Source organism: Phalangium opilio, unplaced genomic scaffold (genome assembly GCF_054372755.1).
Source record: "Phalangium opilio isolate 3A_F unplaced genomic scaffold, DU_Popi_V2 ptg001421l_1, whole genome shotgun sequence".
In the NCBI taxonomy this organism is placed as follows: domain Eukaryota; kingdom Metazoa; phylum Arthropoda; class Arachnida; order Opiliones; family Phalangiidae; genus Phalangium; species Phalangium opilio.
In genome coordinates this window covers 1,898,866-1,915,293 of record NW_028324258.1, presented here as the reverse complement: position 1 = coordinate 1,915,293, position 16,428 = coordinate 1,898,866, and the positions used below count along the sequence as shown (strand labels likewise).

General features: G+C 43.1%; 6 non-coding genes across 6 annotated transcripts; all 6 read right to left on the bottom strand.

The window, feature by feature from the left end:
• Positions 1-3,073: 3,073 nt before the first annotated feature.
• TRNAG-GCC (transfer RNA glycine (anticodon GCC)) lies at positions 3,074-3,146 on the bottom strand. The gene has a single exon. It is a non-coding gene; the product is annotated as a tRNA-Gly (tRNA).
• Positions 3,147-3,648: 502 nt separating this feature from the next.
• Positions 3,649-3,721, bottom strand: TRNAG-GCC (transfer RNA glycine (anticodon GCC)). Its single transcript has one exon. It is a non-coding gene; the product is annotated as a tRNA-Gly (tRNA).
• Positions 3,722-4,959: 1,238 nt separating this feature from the next.
• On the bottom strand, positions 4,960-5,032 carry TRNAG-GCC (transfer RNA glycine (anticodon GCC)). Its single transcript has one exon. It is a non-coding gene; the product is annotated as a tRNA-Gly (tRNA).
• A 1,823-nt stretch (positions 5,033-6,855) lies between these two features.
• On the bottom strand, positions 6,856-6,928 carry TRNAG-GCC (transfer RNA glycine (anticodon GCC)). The gene has a single exon. It is a non-coding gene; the product is annotated as a tRNA-Gly (tRNA).
• Positions 6,929-14,931: 8,003 nt separating this feature from the next.
• On the bottom strand, positions 14,932-15,004 carry TRNAG-GCC (transfer RNA glycine (anticodon GCC)). The gene has a single exon. It is a non-coding gene; the product is annotated as a tRNA-Gly (tRNA).
• Positions 15,005-15,798: 794 nt separating this feature from the next.
• On the bottom strand, positions 15,799-15,871 carry TRNAG-GCC (transfer RNA glycine (anticodon GCC)). The gene has a single exon. It is a non-coding gene; the product is annotated as a tRNA-Gly (tRNA).
• Positions 15,872-16,428: the final 557 nt, after the last annotated feature.

Below are 16,428 nucleotides of genomic sequence, written 5' to 3'. Positions count from 1 at the left end.
CGCGCAAACCATTGAGCCACGGAAGCTCAGAAATTAAATGGTTGTCACGTATTGTGGAAAAGTTTTGACTTTTTACGCTACATCTGAGACCCCACAACACCTCTCCCGGGTGGTCTCGAACCACCAACCTTTCGGTTAACAGCTGAACGCGCTAACCATTGCGCCACGGAAGCCCAATAATTAAATGTTCGTCAGAATTTGTGGAAAAACTCTTACTTTTTTCGTTACATCTGAGACCTCACAACACCGCTCTCGGGTGGGCTCGAACCACCAACCTTTTGAATAACAGCTGAGCACGCTAACTATTGCGCCACGGAAGCCCAAAAATTAAATGATCGTCAGGTATTGTGGTAACTTTCGCTTTGTACGTTACATTTGAGATCCCACAACACCGCTTCCGGGTGGGCTCGAACCACCAACCTTTCGGTTAACAGCTGAACGCGCTAACCATTGCGCCACGGAAGCCCAATAATTAAATGTTCGTCAGAATTTGTGGAAAAACTCTTACTTTTTTCGTTACATCTGAGACCTCACAACACCGCTCACGGGTGGGCCCGAACCACCAACCTATTGGTTAACAGCCGAACGCGCTAAACATTGAGCCACGAAAGCTCAGAAATTAAATGGTTGTCACGTTTTGTGGAAAAGTTTTGACTTTTTACGCTACATCTGAGACCCCACAACACCTCTCCCGGGCGGGCTCGAACCACCAACCTATTGGTTAACAGCCGAACGCGCTAACCATTAGCCACGAAAGCTCAAAAATTAAATGGTTGTCAGGTATTGTGAAAACGTTATGACTTTTTACGCTACATCTGAGACCCCACAACACCTCTCTTGGGTGGGCTCGAACCACCAACCTTTCGGTTAACAGCCGAACGCGCTAACCATTGCTCCACGGAAGCCCAAAAATTAAATGGTCGTCAGGTATTGTTGAAAAACTTTGGCTTTATACGTTACATTTGAGATCCCACAACACCGCTCCCGGGTGGGCTCGAACCACCAACCTATTGGTTAACAGCCGAACGCGCTAAACATTGAGCCACGAAAGCTCAGAAATTAAATGGTTGTCACGTTTTCTGGAAAAGTTTAGACTTTTTACGCTACATATGAGACCCCACAAAACCTCTCCCGGTCGGGCTCGAACCACCAACCTATTGGTTAACAGCCGAACGCGCTAAACATTGAGCCACGAAAGCTCAGAAATTAAATGGTTGTCACGTATTGTGGAAAAGTTTTGACTTTTTACGCTACATATGAGACCCCACAACACCTCTCTTGGGTGGGCTCGAACCACCAACCTTTCGGTTAACAGCCGAACGCGCTAACCATTGCTCCACGGAAGCCCAAAAATTAAATGGTCGTCAGGTATTGTGGAAAAACTTTGGCTTTAAATGGTTGTCACGTTTTCTGGAAAAGTTTAGACTTTTTACGCTACACATGAGACCCCACAAAACCTCTCCCGGCCGGGCTCGAACCACCAACCTATTGGTTAACAGCCGAACGCGCTAAACATTGAGCCACGAAAGCTCAGAAATTAAATGGTTGTCACGTATTGTGGAAAAGTTTTGACTACTTACGCTACATCTGAGACCCCACAACACCTCTCTAGGGTTGGCTCGAACGACCAATCTTTCGGTTAACAGCTGACCGCGCTAAACATTGCGCCACGGAAGCCCAATAATTAAATGTTCGTCAGAATTTGTGGAAAAACTCTTACTTTTTTCGTTACATCTGAGACCCCACAACACCTCTCTTGGGTTAGCTCGAACCACCAAACTTTCGGTTAACAGCCTAACGCGCTAACCATTGCTCCACGGAAGTCCAAATATTAAATGGTCGTCAGGTATTGTGGAAAAACTTTGGCTTTGTACGTTACATTTGAGATCCCACAACACCGCTTCCGGGTGGTCTCGAACCACCAACCTATTGGTTAACAGCCGAACGCGCAAACCATTGAGCCACGGAAGCTCAGAAATTAAATGGTTGTCACGTATTGTGGAAAAGTTTTGACTTTTTACGCTACATCTGAGACCCCACAACACCTCTCCCGGGTGGTCTCGAACCACCAACCTTTCGGTTAACAGCTGAACGCGCTAACCATTGCGCCACGGAAGCCCAATAATTAAATGTTCGTCAGAATTTGTGGAAAAACTCTTACTTTTTTCGTTACATCTGAGACCTCACAACACCGCTCTCGGGTGGGCTCGAACCACCAACCTTGTGAATAACAGCTGAGCGCGCTAACCATTGCCCCACGAAAGCCCAAAAATTAAATGGTCGTCAGGTATTGTGGAAAAACTTTGGCTTTGTACGTTACATTTGAGATCCCACAACACCGCTCCCGGGTGGGCTCGAACCACCAACCTATTGGTTAACAGCCGAACGCGCTAAACATTGAGCCACGAAAGCTCAGAAATTAAATGGTTGTCACGTATTGTGGAAAAGTTTTGACTTTTTACGCTACATCTGAGACCCCACAACACCTCTCCCGGGTGGTCTCGAACCACCAACCTTTCGGTTAACAGCTGAACGCGCTAACCATTGCGCCACGGAAGCCCAAAAATTAAATGGTCGTCAGGTATTGTGGAAAAACTTTGCCTTTGTACGTTACATTTGAGATCCCACAACACCGCTCCCGGGTGGGCTCGAACCACCAACCTATTGGTTAACAGCCGAACGCGCTAAACATTGAGCCACGAAAGCTCAGAAATTAAATGGTTGTCACGTATTGTGGAAAAGTTTTGACTTTTTACGCTACATCTGAGACCCCACAACACCTCTCCCGGGTGGTCTCGAACCACCAACCTTTCGGTTAACAGCTGAACGCGCTAACCATTGCGCCACGGAAGCCCAAAAATTAAATGTTCGTCAGGTTTTGTGTAAAAACTCTTACTTTTTTTCGTTACATCTGAGACCTCACAACACCGCTCCAGGGTGGGCACGAACCACCAACCGTTTGAATAACAGCTGAGCGCGCTAACTATTGCGCCACGGAAGCCCAAAAATTAAATGATCGTCAGGTATTGTGGTAACTTTCGCTTTGTACGTTACATTTGAGATCCCACAACACCGCTCCCGGGTGGGCTCGAACCACCAACCTTTCGGTTGGCAGCTGAACGCGCTAACCATTGCTCCACGGAAGTCCAAATATTAAATGGTCGTCAGGTATTGTGGAAAAACGTTACATTTGAGATCCCGCAACACCGCTTCCGGGTGGTCTCGAACCACCAACCTATTGGTTAACAGCCGAACGCGCTAAACATTGAGCCACGAAAGCTCAGAAATTAAATGGTTGTCACGTTTTGTGGAAAAGTTTTGACTTTTTACGCTACATCTGAGACCCCACAACACCTCTCCCGGGCGGGCTCGAACCACCAACCTATTGGTTAACAGCCGAACGCGCTAACCATTGAGCCACGGAAGCTCAGAAATTAAATGGTTGTCACGTATTGTGGAAAAGTTTTGACTTTTTACGCTACATCTGAGACCCCACAACACCTCTCCCGGGCGGGCTCGAACCACCAACCTATTGGTTAACAGCCGAACGCGCTAACCATTGAGCCACGGAAGCTCAGAAATTAAATGGTTGTCACGTATTGTGGAAAAGTTTTGACTTTTTACGCTACATTTGAGATCCCACAACACCGCTCCCGGGTGGGCTCGAACCACCAACCTTTCGGTTGGCAGCTGAACGCGCTAACCATTGCTCCACGGAAGTCCAAATATTAAATGGTCGTCAGGTATTGTGGAAAAACGTTACATTTGAGATCCCGCAACACCGCTTCCGGGTGGTCTCGAACCACCAACCTATTGGTTAACAGCCGAACGCGCTAACCATTGCGCCACGGAAGCCCATAAATTAAATGTTCGTCAGGTTTTGTGTAAAAACTCTTACTTTTTTTCGTTACATCTGAGACCTCACAACACCGCTCCCGGGTGGGCTCGAACCACCAACCTATTGGTTAACAGCCGAACGCGCTAACCATTGAGCCACGAAAGCTCAGAAATTAAATGGTTGTCAGGTATTGTGAAAACGTTATGACTTTTCACGCTACATCTGAGGCCCCACAACACCTCTCTAGGGTGGGCTCGAACGACCAATCTTTCGGTTAACAGCTGAACGCGCTAACCATTGCGCCACGGAAGCCCAATAATTAAATGTTCGTCAGAATTTGTGGAAAAACTCTTACTTTTTTCGTTACATCTGAGACCTCACAACACCGCTCTCGGGTGGGCTCGAACCACCAACCTTGTGAATAACAGCTGAGCGCGCTAACCATTGCCCCACGAAAGCCCAAAAATTAAATGGTCGTCAGGTATTGTGGAAAAACTTTGGCTTTGTACGTTACATTTGAGATCCCGCAACACCGCTTCCGGGTGGTCTCGAACCACCAACCTATTGGTTAACAGCCGAACGCGCTAACCATTGCGCCACGGAAGCCCATAAATTAAATGTTCGTCAGGTTTTGTGTAAAAACTCTTACTTTTTTTCGTTACATCTGAGACCTCACAACACCGCTCCCGGGTGGGCTCGAACCACCAACCTATTGGTTAACAGCCGAACGCGCTAAACATTGAGCCACGAAAGCTCAGAAATTAAATGGTTGTCACGTATTGTGGAAAAGTTTTGACTTTTTACGCTACATCTGAGACCCCACAACACCTCTCCCGGGTGGTCTCGAACCACCAACCTTTCGGTTAACAGCTGAACGCGCTAACCATTGCGCCACGGAAGCCCAAAAATTAAATGTTCGTCAGGTTTTGTGTAAAAACTCTTACTTTTTTTCGTTACATCTGAGACCTCACAACACCGCTCCAGGGTGGGCTCGAACCACCAACCGTTTGAATAACAGCTGAGCGCGCTAACTATTGCGCCACGGAAGCCCAAAAATTAAATGATCGTCAGGTATTGTGGTAACTTTCGCTTTGTACGTTACATTTGAGATCCCACAACACCGCTCCCGGGTGGGCTCGAACCACCAACCTTTCGGTTGGCAGCTGAACGCGCTAACCATTGCTCCACGGAAGTCCAAATATTAAATGGTCGTCAGGTATTGTGGAAAAACGTTACATTTGAGATCCCGCAACACCGCTTCCGGGTGGTCTCGAACCACCAACCTATTGGTTAACAGCCGAACGCGCTAAACATTGAGCCACGAAAGCCCAATAATTAAATGATCGTCAGAATTTGTGGAAAAACTCTTACTTTTTTCGTTACATCTGAGACCTCAAAACACCGCTCACGGGTGGGCCCGAACCACCAACCTATTGGTTAACAGCCGAACGCGCTAAACATTGAGCCACGAAAGCTCAGAAATTAAATGGTTGTCACGTTTTGTGGAAAAGTTTTGACTTTTTACGCTACATCTGAGACCCCACAACACCTCTCCCGGGCGGGCTCGAACCACCAACCTATTGGTTAACAGCCGAACGCGCTAACCATTGAGCCACGGAAGCTCAGAAATTAAATGGTTGTCACGTATTGTGGAAAAGTTTTGACTTTTTACGCTACATCTGAGACCCCACAACACCTCTCCCGGGTGGTCTCGAACCACCAACCTTTTGGTTAACAGCTGAACGCGCTAACCATTGCGCCACGGAAGCCCATAAATTAAATGTTCGTCAGGTTTTGTGTAAAAACTCTTACTTTTTTTCGTTACATCTGAGACCTCACAACACCGCTCCCGGGTGGGCTCGAACCACCAACCTATTGGTTAACAGCCGAACGCGCTAACCATTGAGCCACGAAAGCTCAGAAATTAAATGGTTGTCAGGTATTGTGAAAACGTTATGACTTTTCACGCTACATCTGAGGCCCCACAACACCTCTCTAGGGTGGGCTCGAACGACCAATCTTTCGGTTAACAGCTGAACGCGCTAACCATTGCGCCACGGAAGCCCAATAATTAAATGTTCGTCAGAATTTGTGGAAAAACTCTTACTTTTTTCGTTACACCTGAGACCTCACAACACCGCTCTCGGGTGGGCTCGAACCACCAACCTTGTGAATAACAGCTGAGCGCGCTAACCATTGCCCCACGAAAGCCCAAAAATTAAATGGTCGTCAGGTATTGTGGAAAAACTTTGGCTTTGTACGTTACATTTGAGATCCCACAACACCGCTCCCGGGTGGGCTCGAACCACCAACCTATTGGTTAACAGCCGAACGCGCTAAACATTGAGCCACGAAAGCTCAGAAATTAAATGGTTGTCACGTATTGTGGAAAAGTTTTGACTTTTTACGCTACATCTGAGACCCCACAACACCTCTCCCGGGTGGTCTCGAACCACCAACCTTTCGGTTAACAGCTGAACGCGCTAACCATTGCGCCACAAAGCCCAAAAATTAAATGGTCGTCAGGTATTGTGGAAAAACTTTGCCTTTGTACGTTACATTTGAGATCCCACAACACCGCTCCCGGGTGGGCTCGAACCACCAACCTATTGGTTAACAGCCGAACGCGCTAAACATTGAGCCACGAAAGCTCAGAAATTAAATGGTTGTCACGTATTGTGGAAAAGTTTTGACTTTTTACGCTACATCTGAGACCCCACAACACCTCTCCCGGGTGGTCTCGACCATGAACCTTTCGGTTAACAGCTGAACGCGCTAACCATTGCGCCACGGAAGCCCAAAAATTAAATGTTCGTCAGGTTTTGTGTAAAAACTCTTACTTTTTTTCGTTACATCTGAGACCTCACAACACCGCTCCAGGGTGGGCTCGAACCACCAACCGTTTGAATAACAGCTGAGCGCGCTAACTATTGCGCCACGGAAGCCCAAAAATTAAATGATCGTCAGGTATTGTGGTAACTTTCGCTTTGTACGTTACATTTGAGATCCCACAACACCGCTCCCGGGTGGGCTCGAACCACCAACCTTTCGGTTGGCAGCTGAACGCGCTAACCATTGCTCCACGGAAGTCCAAATATTAAATGGTCGTCAGGTATTGTGGAAAAACGTTACATTTGAGATCCCACAACACCGCTTCCGGGTGGTCTCGAACCACCAACCTAATGGTTAACAGCCGAACGCGCTAAACAGTCTCTCTTAAAATGTCCTTAAGTGAGGAGAGTCAACGGTAATTGGCGGCGTGCTACTATCAAGAATATCGGCTTTAACCAGCTACAAACACGACTATACGCCAGGACTTCGGATCAAAAGGGATAATCAAACGGATCTTATGTGTTTCCTCTGACTACTCCAACAAAGGTACCACAAACCGCCGGAAATAAACGCCACCATCAGTTCAAGTAACCCAAAAAGAAGTAATTATCTACAGAACTGCGGATTGTGTTCGGTTTTTTTACGGTATTACAGACTCAATGACTCTCGGTTCTCATTTTTTAAGAACATAACGCGTACGGGTACCTCAAGCGGTAGAAACGAGATAAAAAAATTACACTAAAACGTACAATTAGCCAACCGTATAAAAACGCTTTCGAAACCGGTAAAAAATAAACGGACAAAAAACATCATCTAAACTATCCTCGAACAAAAAATCGCTTATCTTGAACTTAAACTGTGATAAACAAAATCCGAAGATCGCCAGATAGCGAAGGAAACCGGAACCGAACTAATCAAACTGCTCTCTTCTATTCATAGATATATCTCTACCGACTGGCAAAGCGGGAAATCAGGTGGATAGAAGGCGACACGACTTCCAGCACACGTAATCAAGTAGACAGTCTCTCTTAAAATGTCCTTAAGTGAGGAGAGTCAACGGTAATTGGCGGCGTGCTACTATCAAGAATATCGGCTTTAACCAGCTACAAACACGACTATACGCCAGGACTTCGGATCAAAAGGGATAATCAAACGGATCTTATGTGTTTCCTCTGACTACTCCAACAAAGGTACCACAACACCGCCGGAAATAAACGCCACCATCAGTTCAAGTAACCCAAAAAGAAGTAATTATCTACAGAACTGCGGATTGTGTTCGGTTTTTTTACGGTATTACAGACTCAATGACTCTCGGTTCTCATTTTTTAAGAACATAACGCGTACGGGTACCTCAAGCGGTAGAAACGAGATAAAAAAATTACACTAAAACGTACAATTAGCCAACCGTATAAAAACGCTTTCGAAACCGGTAAAAAATAAACGGACAAAAAACATCATCTAAACTATCCTCGAACAAAAAATCGCTTATCTTGAACTTAAACTGTGATAAACAAAATCCGAAGATCGCCAGATAGCGAAGGAAACCGGAACCGAACTAATCAAACTGCTCTCTTCTATTCATAGGTAGTTATAACGATTTATTTTTTCTTTATTTTTACACGTATTGGTACTACCTAACAATATCCACCCAAACAACCGCGCTCACTGACAATAAACACTAAAATGGATGCCTCACTAAGTGATATACTTAGAGAAATGAAGGAAATGAAGGCAACGATAAAAACTGAAGTAGATAAGATGGGGACTAAGATTAGGTCAGAAGTACAAACTATAGCGTTTAAGGTTGATGACATAAAAACGGCGATGAAAGAGACAAATGGAAAAATTGATAAGATATGTAGAAAAGTTAATGAACATGAAACTAGAATAGAGAAACTTGAAAAGCAAAGCGAAATGATAGAGGATATAAGATTTGATTATGACAGTTTTGTAACTGATATTAACAATAAGCTAGAATTAAAAAACAAAGAGATTAATGAGCTAAAACATAAGCAGGAACTTATAGAACTGGACAAACGAAGAAATAATTCAGTTTTAACCGGTATACCTGAAAAACCAGGTGAAACCAGAGAGCAGCTAGCAGATATCGTGAACGATATCTTTAAGGGATTAATGGGCATACCAACTAGAATACGACCCACACAAGTATATAGACGTGGTGAAATGCGTAGGATAGTTTTAAGTGTAGGAGACGCTGATACTAAAAGAGAGATCTTAAAAAAGTCTTACCAATTAAAAGGATCAAATATATTCATATCACATGATTTCACGCCGAAACAAGAATTTGCTCGCTTCCACTTAAGACAGTTCTGTAAAATCCCTGGAAATGAGAAAACTAAATTTATTTCCCACTTCATGCTACAAAAAGGTGATGAAAAATATTATTACAACGAACTTGAGCAAAACGTTCTTGTAAAGAACTAAAATTAAATACCAATAAAATAACTCTATATTTGTTATCCATAATAACCCAAAATGAAATTTATCTATTCGAACATCAGAAGCGCAAGATGTAATTTACCAAATCTGATTGCAACGCTAACAACAAAAGAGATAGTTCCGGATATAATAGCCTTAACAGAAACATGGTTTAGAGAAAATACATTTTTATACTTGCAAAATTATAAGTTCTATGGAATAGGGAATAGAGTAGGTGGGGGGGTGGGATTCTACTGTAAACAAGATATAAAAATAACCAGAATTTCAAACCTATGCATGTGTACGCAAGACGTTGAGAGTTATGTTATAAAGGTTTTAGAAACTGACGAAATCTATGCAATAATATATAGACCCCATTCCTCAAAAATTCACAATTTTTTTAATGCCCTGGAATTCATATTGGAGGGAATGGGAAATAATAAAAATAGGAAAATATTAGCAGGTGATTTTAATATAAACTTACTAGAAACCACTCCATGCTCGAATGCCTTAATAGAACTATGTCTGAGCTATGGTCTCAAACAAACTGTCCAAACCCCCACTAGAACAACGATAAGCACTGCCACCTGTATAGATAATATCTTTATAAATTTTGAGGGCACTACCAAAGTACTAGCCAGCGTGGATATAACTGATCATATGCCCTTATACCTTACCTCCACAACAATTTTGGAAAAAGACAACACAGTTAGATTAAGAGATTACAGTAAAACCAATTTACTAAAATTTAAATCAAGAATCAACAATATAAATTGGGAAGAACTTTACAATAACCCTGACATTAATACTGCTTACGATTACTTCGAAGAAAAAATCAGTGCCGAATATAACACGATTTTTGCATACAAGACAATAAAATTAGGAAAAGACTCGTGGATAACAGACGATATAAAAGAAATTTTGAGGAATAAACATAAAGCACAAAAAAGGTTTAGAAGATCGCCCTCACAGGTGAACAAAGACCAATACCTACATCTTAGAAACCGAGCAAACAATATCATTAGAAATAGCCGTAATGAGTTTTTCAGGAGTAAGTTAAATGGTTCAAAAACGAATAAAGAAAAATGGCAAATTGTAAATCAACTACTGGGAAAAGGTCAAATGACCCCAGAACAAATTACATTGCACCCTAATAAATTAAATGAATATTTTACTAGCAATGAAGCTAAACCAGTTAATGTTAAATCACTAAACTTTCTCGAACTTAACCCCAACACAATGGCTCTGTACGAAACCGACGAAGCAGAACTTGTAACCATAATTAACTCTCTCCAAAATAACTCATCATCTGGCTTTGACGGCATAAAAGCTAAGCCGCTGAAAATAGTGATAGAAAGCATAATAACCCCTCTTAAATACCTAATTAACTTATCCTTCAATCTAGGTATCTATCCAGAAAATCTAAAAAAAACCATAATAGTTCCAATTTTTAAAAAAGACGACCCAAAAACTCCGTCAAATTATCGCCCTATATCCCTTCTATCTATTATAGCAAAAATATTTGATAAAGTCTTTCACGTGCGACTCAACTCCTTCGTGGAGAAATTTAACATATTATCGGAATTTCAATTTGGTTTCCGTAGTGGGAATGGTACAATGGAAGCATTAGGGGGAGCATACAAATATATACTAGAGGCATTTGATCAAAGTGAAATCTGTGTGGGCGTTTTTCTGGATCTCCGAAAAGCTTTCGATAGTGTAGATCATGAACATCTACTAAACAAACTATACAAACAAGGGATCAGAGGAACTGCAAGTGCGTGGCTAAAAAGCTACCTAGAAAATAGACAATGCTACACTAGAGTGGGAAAGGATTTATCGGCGCCAAGTCAATTAATATCTGGAGTTCCCCAGGGCTCTATAATATCACCACTCTTATTTAATCTATTTATAAATGACCTCATTAAACAGGCACCGTCTGGTAACATGTTCATGTACGCAGATGACGCGCTCCTTTTATATAAATCCGCAAACACAATAAATGCAATAGATCAAACAAACCACTACCTAGATAAAATATTTAAGTGGATCACAAATAACGGGCTTCTCCTTAATATAAAAAAAACGGAATGCATAATATTCCATAATAGAGGTAAAGATGTCAGTAGGGTACTAAATGGTATCGAACTAAATAAGGAAAAAATTAAAATAGTAGATAAATACAAATATCTAGGCCTATACTTTGATAAACACCTGACCTGGGACAGCCATGTTAATATAATTAGCTCAAAATTAGCCCGAGTGAATGGATTACTTTACCATTGTAGTAAAATGGTACCCAGAAATATTCTAATTGAAATATACCACGCATTATTTAATTCGGTGCTATCTTATGGAATACAATTCTGGGGCAACACAACAAAAGCTAATCAAAACAGGATACATATCCTACAAAAAAGGGCAATTAGATCAATATATAACTTATCATTTAGAGACCATACCCAAGAGTACTTTACTAGGGCAAAAATTCTAAACATACAAGAGAGTATACAGTATAATAGCTTATCTTTCATACACACAAACATTAAGCGTGAAAATAGCCTAGTAAAGATAAACCAGAAAAATAGACATACAAGATCATTAGATCTATTAGATTTACCTAAATGTAACACTTCAAAAAAATTCACGTCTATCTTTTATTCGGGAATAAAATTATATAACACAATATCACCAGAAATTCAAGCCAAACCGAATTTATTTAGATTTAAAAAGACTATAAAATCACTAATATTGGAAAAAAATAACAAAACCTTTACTTTTTTATTTAATTTGTTTTTATAAAGCCACCTTTGGCATAACCCATTGTTAAATTTTTTATGTTATACCATGCCATTGTTTAATTTCAAGTGGATATAACATATATACATTAAGTTTTTTCATGAATCTTTAACATTATTTATTATAAGACACCATTGTTAAATCTATTTTTATTTGATTAAATTAAAATTGTTATATTAAATTAAACAGATAGGCACGGGGCTTACAAGTCACAATGTGACTTAGCCCCGTGGTATACTGTATCTGTAACGCAAATAAAATAAACATTTTGAATTGAATTGAATTGAACATTGAGCCACGAAAGCCCAATAATTAAATGTTCGTCAGAATTTGTGGAAAAACTCTTACTTTTTTCGTTACATCTGAGACCTCAAAACACCGCTCACGGGTGGGCCCGAACCACCAACCTATTGGTTAACAGCCGAACGCGCTAAACATTGAGCCACGAAAGCTCAGAAATTAAATGGTTGTCACGTTTTGTGGAAAAGTTTTGACTTTTTACGCTACATCTGAGACCCCACAACACCTCTCCCGGGCGGGCTCGAAACACCAACCTATTGGTTAACAGCCGAACGCGCTAACCATTAGCCACGGAAGCTCAGAAATTAAATGGTTGTCAGGTATTGTGAAAAAGTTATGACTTTTCACGCTACATCTGAGACCCCACAACACCTCTCTAAGGTGGGCTCGAACGACCAATCTTTCGGTTAACAACTGACCGCGCTAACCATTGCGCCACGGAAGCCCAATAATTAAATGTTCGTCAGAATTTGTGGAAAAACTCTTACTTTTTTCGTTACATCTGAGACCCCACAACAGATCTCTTGGGTGGGCTCGAACCACCAACCTTTCGGTTAACAGCCAAACAGGCTAACCATTGCTCCACGGAAGTCCAAATATTAAATGGTCGTCAGGTATTGTGGAAAAACTTTGGCTTTATACGTTACATTTGAGATCCCACAACACCGCTTCCGGGTGGTCTCGAACCACCAACCTATTGGTTAACAACCGAACGCGCAAACCATTGAGCCACGGAAGCCCATAAATTAAATGTTCGTCAGGTTTTGTGTAAAAACTCTTACTTTTTTTCGTTACATCTGAGACCTCACAACACCGCTCCCGGGTGGGCTCGAACCACCAACCTATTGGTTAACAGCCGAACGCGCTAACCATTGAGCCACGAAAGCTCAGAAATTAAATGGTTGTCAGGTATTGTGAAAACGTTATGACTTTTCACGCTACATCTGAGACCCCACAACACCTCTCTAGGGTGGGCTCGAACGACCAATCTTTCGGTTAACAGCTGAACGCGCTAACCATTGCGCCACGGAAGCCCAATAATTAAATGTTCGTCAGAATTTGTGGAAAAACTCTTACTTTTTACGCTACATCTGAGACCCCACAACAACTCTCCCGGGCGGGCTCGAACCACCAACCTATTGGTTAACAGCCGAACGCGCTAACTATTAGCCACGGAAGCTCAGAAATTAAATGGTTGTCAGGTATTGTGAAAACGTTATGACTTTTCACGCTACATCTGAGACCCCACAACACCTCTCTAGGGTGGGCTCGAACGACCAATCTTTCGGTTAACAGCTGAACGCGCTAACCATTGCGCCACGGAAGCCCAATAATTAAATGTTCGTCAGAATTTGTGGAAAAACTCTTACTTTTTTCGTTACATCTGAGACCTCAAAACACCGCTCACGGGTGGGCCCGAACCACCAACCTATTGGTTAACAGCCGAACGCGCTAAACATTGAGCCACGAAAGCTCAGAAATTAAATGGTTGTCACGTTTTGTGGAAAAGTTTTGACTTTTTACGCTACATCTGAGACCCCACAACACCTCTCCCGGGCGGGCTCGAACCACCAACCTATTGGTTAACAGCCGAACGCGCTAACCATTAGCCACGGAAGCTCAGAAATTAAATGGTTGTCAGGTATTGTGAAAAAGTTATGACTTTTCACGCTACATCTGAGACCCCACAACACCTCTCTAAGGTGGGCTCGAACGACCAATCTTTCGGTTAACAACTGACCGCGCTAACCATTGCGCCACGGAAGCCCATAAATTAAATGTTCGTCAGGTTTTGTGTAAAAACTCTTACTTTTTTTCGTTTCATCTGAGACCTCACAACACCGCTCCCGGGTGGGCTCGAACCACCAACCTATTGGTTAACAGCCGAACGCGCTAACCATTGAGCCACGAAAGATCAGAAATTAAATGGTTGTCAGGTATTGTGAAAACGTTATGACTTTTCACGCTACATCTGAGGCCCCACAACACCTCTCTAGGGTGGGCTCGAACGACCAATCTTTCGGTTAACAGCTGAACGCGCTAACCATTGCGCCACGGAAGCCCAATAATTAAATGTACGTCAGAATTTGTGGAAAAACTCTTACTTTTTTCGTTACACCTGAGACCTCACAACACCGCTCTCGGGTGGGCTCGAACCACCAACCTTGTGAATAACAGCTGAGCGCGCTAACCATTGCCCCACGAAAGCCCAAAAATTAAATGGTCGTCAGGTATTGTGGAAAAACTTTGGCTTTGTACGTTACATTTGAGATCCCACAACACCGCTCCCGGGTGGGCTCGAACCACCAACCTATTGGTTAACAGCCGAACGCGCTAAACATTGAGCCACGAAAGCTCAGAAATTAAATGGTTGTCACGTATTGTGGAAAAGTTTTGACTTTTGACGCTACATCTGAGACCCCACAACACCTCTCCCGGGTGGTCTCGAACCACCAACCTTTCGGTTAACAGCTGAACGCGCTAACCATTGCGCCACGGAAGCCCAAAAATTAAATGTTCGTCAGGTTTTGTGTAAAAACTCTTACTTTTTTTCGTTACATCTGAGACCTCACAACACCGCTCCAGGGTGGGCTCGAACCACCAACCGTTTGAATAACAGCTGAGCGCGCTAACTATTGCGCCACGGAAGCCCAAAAATTAAATGATCGTCAGGTATTGTGGTAACTTTCGCTTTGTACGTTACATTTGAGATCCCACAACACCGCTCCCGGGTGGGCTCGAACCACCAACCTTTCGGTTGGCAGCTGAACGCGCTAACCATTGCTCCACGGAAGTCCAAATATTAAATGGTCGTCAGGTATTGTGGAAAAACGTTACATTTGAGATCCCACAACACCGCTTCCGGGTGGTCTCGAACCACCAACCTATTGGTTAACAGCCGAACGCGCTAAACATTGAGCCACGAAAGCCCAATAATTAAATGTTCGTCAGAATTTGTGGAAAAACTCTTACTTTTTTCGTTACATCTGAGACCTCAAAACACCGCTCACGGGTGGGCCCGAACCATCAACCTATTGGTTAACAGCCGAACGCGCTAAACATTGAGCCACGAAAGCTCAGAAATTAAATGGTTGTCACGTTTTGTGGGAAAGTTTTGACTTTTTACGCTACATCTGAGACCCCACAACACCTCTCCCGGGCGGGCTCGAACCACCAACCTATTGGTTAACAGCCGAACGCGCTAACCATTGAGCCACGAAAGCTCAGAAATTAAATGGTTGTCAGGTATTGTGAAAACGTTATGACTTTTCACGCTACATCTGAGGCCCCACAACACCTCTCTAGGGTGGGCTCGAACGACCAATCTTTCGGTTAACAGCTGAACGCGCTAACCATTGCGCCACGGAAGCCCAATAATTAAATGTTCGTCAGAATTTGTGGAAAAACTCTTACTTTTTTCGTTACACCTGAGACCTCACAACACCGCTCTCGGGTGGGCTCGAACCACCAACCTTGTGAATAACAGCTGAGCGCGCTAACCATTGCCCCACGAAAGCCCAAAAATTAAATGGTCGTCAGGTATTGTGGTAACTTTCGCTTTGTACGTTACATTTGAGATCCCACAACACCGCTCCCGGGTGGGCTCGAACCACCAACCTTTCGGTTGGCAGCTGAACGCGCTAACCATTGCTCCACGGAAGTCCAAATATTAAATGGTCGTCAGGTATTGTGGAAAAACGTTACATTTGAGATCCCACAACACCGCTTCCGGGTGGTCTCGAACCACCAACCTATTGGTTAACAGCCGAACGCGCTAAACATTGAGCCACGAAAGCCCAATAATTAAATGTTCGTCAGAATTTGTGGAAAAACTCTTACTTTTTTCGTTACATCTGAGACCTCAAAACACCGCTCACGGGTGGGCCCGAACCATCAACCTATTGGTTAACAGCCGAACGCGCTAAACATTGAGCCACGAAAGCTCAGAAATTAAATGGTTGTCACGTTTTGTGGGAAAGTTTTGACTTTTTACGCTACATCTGAGACCCCACAACACCTCTCCCGGGCGGGCTCGAACCACCAACCTATTGGTTAAAAGCCGAACGCGCTAACCATTAGCCACGGAAGCCCATAAATTAAATGTTCGTCAGGTTTTGTGTAAAAACTCTTACTTTTTTTCGTTACATCTGAGACCTCACAACACCGCTCCCGGGTGGGCTCGAACCACCAACCTATTGGTTAACAGCCGAACGCGCTAA